This window comes from Ailuropoda melanoleuca, chromosome 8 (assembly GCF_002007445.2).
Source record: "Ailuropoda melanoleuca isolate Jingjing chromosome 8, ASM200744v2, whole genome shotgun sequence".
Classification (NCBI taxonomy): Eukaryota; Metazoa; Chordata; class Mammalia; order Carnivora; family Ursidae; genus Ailuropoda; species Ailuropoda melanoleuca.
The window spans coordinates 109,029,324-109,035,648 of record NC_048225.1 but is presented as its reverse complement, the minus strand read 5'-3'; the positions used below and the strand labels follow the sequence as shown (position 1 = coordinate 109,035,648).

General features: G+C 35.8%; 1 long non-coding RNA gene across 2 annotated transcripts in view; it reads right to left on the bottom strand.

Moving 5' to 3' along the window:
* The window catches only part of LOC117803264, a 174,596-nt gene that overhangs the window by 157,812 nt on the left and 10,459 nt on the right, over positions 1 to 6,325 (bottom strand). For both annotated transcript variants that reach the window (XR_004626950.1, XR_004626949.1), the window contains exon 2: positions 3,550 to 3,702. This is a non-coding gene — a long non-coding RNA (uncharacterized LOC117803264). The remainder of the gene's footprint in view (positions 1 to 3,549; positions 3,703 to 6,325) is intronic.

Sequence of the window (6,325 nt, the reverse complement as noted above, 5' to 3'; positions counted from 1 at the left end):
TTCCATACAAATTTAAGGACTATTTGTTCCAGTTCTTTGAAAAATGTCCTCGGTATTTTGATCGGGATAGCATTGAAAGTGTAGATTGCTCTGGGTAGTATGGACATTTTAACTATGTTAATTCTTCCAATCCATGAGCATGGAATATTTTTCCATCTTTTTATGTCTTCCTCAATATCTTTCAAAAGTGATCTATAGTTTCTAGGATATAGGTCCTTTACGTCTCTGGTTAAGTTAATTCCAAGGTAACGTATGGTTTTTGGTGTTATTGTAAATGGGATGGATTCCCTAATTTCTCTTTCTTCAGTCTCGTTATTCGTGTATAGAAATGCAACTGATTTCTGGGCATTGATTTTGTATCCTGCCACCTTACTGAATTGTTCTATAACTTCTAATAGTTTGGGAGTGGATTCCTTTGGGTTTTCCATATAGAGTATCATGTCATCTGCAAAGAGAGACAGTTTGACTTCTTCTTTGCCGATTTGGATACCTTTGATCCCTTTTTGTCTTCTGATTGCTGTTGCAAGGACTTCTAGTACTATGTTGAATAATAGTGGCGAGAGTGGGCATCCTTGTCGTGTTCCTGATCTTAAGGGAAAGGCTTCCAGCTTTTCCCCATTGAGAATAATGCTTGCAGTAGGCTTTTCATAGATGGCTTTTATGAGATTGAGAAATGTACCCTCTATTCCTACACTCTGAAGGGTTTTAATCAGGAAAGGATGCTGTATTTTGTCAAATGCTTTTTCTGCATCAATTGAGAGGATCATATGGTTCTTGAGTCTTTTCTTGTTGATATGATGTATCACATTGATTGATTTGCGAGTGTTGAACCATGCTTGCATCCCAGGTATGAATCCCACTTGGTCATGATGGATAATCCTTTTAATGTACTGTTGGATTCTATTAGCAAGGATCTTGTTGAGGATTTTGGCATCCATATTCATTAGAGAAATCGGTCTGTAATTCTCCTTTTTGAGGGGGTCTTTGCCTGGTTTGGGGATCAAGGTAATATTAGCCTCATAGAATGAGTTTGGTAGCTTTCCTTCTGTTTCTATTTTTTGAAATAGCTTTAGGAGAATAGGTATTATTTCTTCTTTGAATGTTTGGTAGAATTCCCCAGGAAAACTGTCCGGGCCTGGAGTTTTGTTTTTTGGAAGGTTGTTTATCACTGTTTCAATCTCTTCATAATTAATTGGCCTGTTTAAAAAATCAATTTCTTCCTGTTTCAGTCTTGGTAGTTTATAGGTTTCCAGGAAGTCCTCCATCTCTTCCAGATTGCTTAATTTATTGGCATAAAGCTGTTGACAAGTTTCTAATAATCCTTCCAGTTTCATTGGTGTTGGTTGTGACCTCTCCTTTTTTATTCATAATTTTATTAATTTTGGTCCTTTCATTAATAAATTTCTTAATGATGATTATAAAGCAAATACTTCTGCAAAAAAATGGTCACTACAAATTCAGAATGATATAACCATGCGGTCATTTACAACAGCTATTCAATGTGTATCAATTACATAAAAGAAGTTGTAAAACTAAAAGCTGTGAACATCTAAATGTTAACAGAAATTTTATTTTCCTTCTTTTTATTTTGAAAATTTTGGAATCAACAGAAAAGTAAAAACAGTAAAAGAAACACTCATATGCCCTTTGTCTGGATTCCTCAATGTTTTGCTGTATTTGTTTCTCTTGTAATATTGGGGTGTGCGTGTGTGTATGTGTGTGCTGGGGAACCATTTGAGAATTATGCAGATATTATAACATTTCATCCCTAAACACTTAAGTGCATAACTCCTAAGAACAAAGGCCTTCTGCTATATAACAATACAATTACTTCATTCAGGAACTATAACACCAAAACAATGCCATTATCTAACATATGGTCTATTTTCGAATTTTCCCAATTATCAGTAATGTATTTTGCTGCTCATTTGTTATTTATTTTTCCTCTCTAAGTTACAATCAAGGATCTCACATTGCAGTTAATTGTCATGTCTCTTTAATCTAAAATAGTTCCCTGGACACTTTTGCTGCTCATGACATTGACATTTTTTAAGATCCAGACCAGTTGTTTTCCAGAATGTTCTATAATTTGGATTTTTCAAATGATTAGATTCGGTTTAAACATTCTGAACACGAGTGCTACACAAATGAAATTGTGTCCTTTTCAGTGCATCAACAATTGATATCAGTTCTCCCATCGTACTTTTGTGCTCTGCAGTCAAACTCTGCTATTACTCATCTCCTGAACTACCCAGGGGTTATTTTCTCCTGGCCCCTGTTAACATAGTTTTCTTTTATGGAAAGCTTTCTCTGTTCTTTTCCAACTACCCAAGGTTTTTATTTGTTCATTATTCAAATATCATCAACACAAAAGTTTTCTATACCTCTCCAGGTAACTAACTCACTCTCTCTCTCTCTCTCTCTCTATATATATATATACACAAAATACCGATAATTTTCTAAAATCCACTTCATGCTTCATCATAGTGAATTATTTTATAGCTCCCCTTATATTAATACTAATCTTTTATTTTATTTTATTTTAGAGAAAGAGAAAGAGAGAGAGCATGGGGTGGGGAGGGGCAGAGGGAGAGGGAGAGAGAATCTTAAGCAGGCTCCATGCCCAGGCACAGAGCCCTTCATGGGGCTCAATCCCACTACCCTGAGATCATGATCTGAGCCAAAATCAAGAGTCAGATGCTGGGGCACCTGGGTGGCTTAGTTGTTAAGTGTCTGCCTTTGGCTGAGGTCATGATCCCAGTGTCCTGGGATCGAGCCCAGCACCAGGCTCCCTGCTCAGCGGGAAGCCTGCTTCTCCCTCTTCCACTCCCCCTGCTTGTGTTCCCTCTCTCGTTGTGTCTCTCTCTGTGAAATAAATTAAATCTTAAAAAAAAAAGAGTCAGATGCTTAACTGATTGAGCTACCCAGGCACCCCTATTAATACTAATCTTATTACAATTGTACACCTTGTAATCTTGTTAGATCGCTACTAGCATGGACCTTTAATTCTCCACATCTGGATTTTATTTCCCACAGAGCTTATCAGAATTCAGAGCAATTAATATAGCAATTTTGTGGTTCTTGGTAAATGAGTGAATTAAAATTACCTTACAAAAAATCCATCCTGCATTTAATTGCCCCACTGTCTTGAAGAACTCATCCAAGAAAACAATGCTTTCAATTTATCCCCCAGAAGATCATATTAACTCCCAGAGATTTTCTCTACCTCTCTATATAACTATACATCTTAACAAGTTTAAATTCTCTAGGAAAAATTTTCACAAATTAAGACTGGAGAAAAAAAATCCAATTTAAAAAGGGCCTCCTCTTTCTTCAAAATAGTATTTCCTATTATTTAAAAATATAGGTCAGTTGATTTGAAATAATCATAATAAAGATAACAAAAAATGGAGACAAACAGAACATCATATACGCTATCTCAAGTAATTGTAGTATTTGTTTTTTTATTACTTTGTTCAAAAAAAAAATTCCAGAAAACTCAAGGCTTTATAGCTCCACATATTATACACTGTTTGCCTTGAGGCTTACCTCTGTTTGAGTGTAGAGCATATTTTCCAACGGTAAATACTTCTTCTTTGTGTCTTCAGGCTCATTAATGTCTAGCATCAACGCACGTCATCATGGATGAGAAAATGCAGAAGGCTCTGGTTTCAGGCCTTACTCTGTCATGGTTTCTTGTTGCTAGGAACACACAGAAACACTGCTTTACTGCTGCAGATTCTCCTGTTGGTGTGTCACTAAATATGGGTGAATTTTCTTAAGAGAAAACTATTACCAATAAATGTTTATTTTTTAAATTATCGGCTGGTTGTCAAGTTGCTAAAAGATTGAATCAAACTATAACACAGATGATCTTCAAAATGTGGCTCTGACAAGCCATAGATGTTTATCAAAGTCAAATATAATCCTGGAGCGTGGTTTATGCCAAGAAAACAAGTGCTGATTGAACCTGCTGTTAAGTGGATTAACCCACACTTTTAACAGCAACAAGCCTACGGCTTTAACACCTTTTGAGGCTCACTGAGGGTGGGAGATGTTCTGCAGTCTTGTAAAATCAGGAAACATTAAGAAATACAGCATTAAACAGATTTCAAAAATACAGAACTTTTCGGAGACTTTACTCAATGTTATTTTGAGTTGTGAATTGAGAAAAAGGGAACAGAGGATTTCCTACTTCTAAAAGTTAATTGGAGTAACTTATAATCATGACTACAGACGACAGAGATTAAAACACAAGCATATTTGCAAGTCATTTGAGAGTCAGTGTCACTACGATGCAGAGTTGGAGGCAGACAACCTGAGTTCTTCTCTTGCCTGTCAGTAATTGGCTGTGTGAACTCAACAAGGCCTTAGGCAAAGGACTTTGGCCCCATGCCTCAGTTTACAACTTGCAAAATAGAGATAAACATACGGTTATTGGGGTCCCTTGGTGGCTCAGTCTGTTAAGCATCTGCCTTCAGCTCCAGTCATGATCTGATCCCAGAGTCCCGGAATCGAGCCCTGTGTCCCTCTGCCTGCTGCTCCCCCTGCTTGTGCTCTCTCTCTCTCACAAATGCATAAACAAAATCTTTAAAAAATATATTAAAAAAAAGAATTGTTGTATGGTATATAATTGTTGAATCATTATATTCTAATCAAATATAACACCTTACGTTNGCATAAACAAAATCTTTAAAAAATATATTAAAAAAAAAGAATTGTTGTATGGTATATAATTGTTGAATCATTATATTCTAATCAAATATAACACCTTACGTTAATTATACTTTGATCAATCAATAAATTCATGGTGAATTGCCATAGAAACTGAAAAGCACTCTATGAATATGAATTGATAGTCTATTTTTATTTTAATATCCCACATCTGTTTCCTGGAAGATTTACGACCTTTGCTTTCTCTGATTAGATGTTCTACTCTGGGGGGCGCCTGGGTGCCACAGCAGTTAAGTGTCTGCCTTTGGCTCAGGGTGTGATCCCAGCATCATGGGATCGAGCCCCACATCAGGCTCCTCTGCTATGAGCCTGCTTCTTCCTCTCCACCCCCCCTGCTTGTGTTCCCTCTCTCACTGGCTGTCTCTATCTCTGTCAAATAAATAAATAAAATCTTTAAAAAAAAAAAAAAAGTTCTACTCTGGGAGTCTACGCCAGTACAAGATGAAGTAAGCTTCCTTCTGATTCAGCTGTGTAACTATAGGACCAGGCCATTGCAACTGACTGTACAACTATGTTTGAAAGTCCTTCTAATTTTCAATTTTAAAGAAATGCTTTCAGATAAGGAATACAAATATAAATTTGCTTGTTTTGACACGATGTAAAGATAAACCAAAAGCTGTTTAAAAATGGTACTATTGGGAAAGAAACAGGAATAGAAATGGGTTGTCTATATATATGTTTACACTGGAACCCTGGAAAAACCTTATGTAATAAAAAATATAATTATTGCCAAAATAAAAAGTTAAGCATTTCGTAAAAGTAATAAATTGGAAAAAAAAAAGAATCTAATCTGCATATCAAATTTTTACCTAAACACACAGAGAATAATTATTTTAAGTGACTTTAAAAGGCAATACTTTCACTGTCCATCATGAGTGAGATATATCTTAGGGATAAAAATTACCACAGATCAATCATAAGCTGTATTCAGTAGCCTTATTATTAATGATAACATTGGTATTATTATTTTGAGGTTATTATATGTATATGGTATAGGACAAATCAAATAAGTAATTATGTACATATCATGTCACCAAGATTTTTAATATCAGAAAATATGAGAAGAAAAGTATAAAGCCAAGTAAAGTAATGTATAGTAATCATACATTTGAAATGGAAATATCATTATGGATTCATGATTTTTCTTTTTCTAAAAACAATGTATATTCTCATTGTTATAGACTAGATGTTTCCCCCCAAAATTCATATGTTGAAGACCTTAATACCCAAAGTGGTGGTAATTGGAGGTGGAACCTTTGAGAGGTGATTAGGTCCTAAAAGTGGAGCCCTCATAAGAGCAGACAGGGGAGAAATTATCCCTTTCTCTCCCATGTGAGGATGCAGTGAGACAGTGGCTCTCCACTGGCCCGGAAGCAGGCTCTTACCAAATACCAAATCTACTGGCACCTGGATCTTGTACTTCTCAGCCTCCAGAACTCTGAGAAATAAATGTTGTGGCTTAAGCCATCAAGTCTATGGCATTTGTTATAGCAGTCTGAGCGAAGACACCTACATTTATTTATCTTTTTAAAAATGCATATTATATAAATACCCGTCCACTGAAAAGTTCCAGTAGCAATGACCCCCTCTG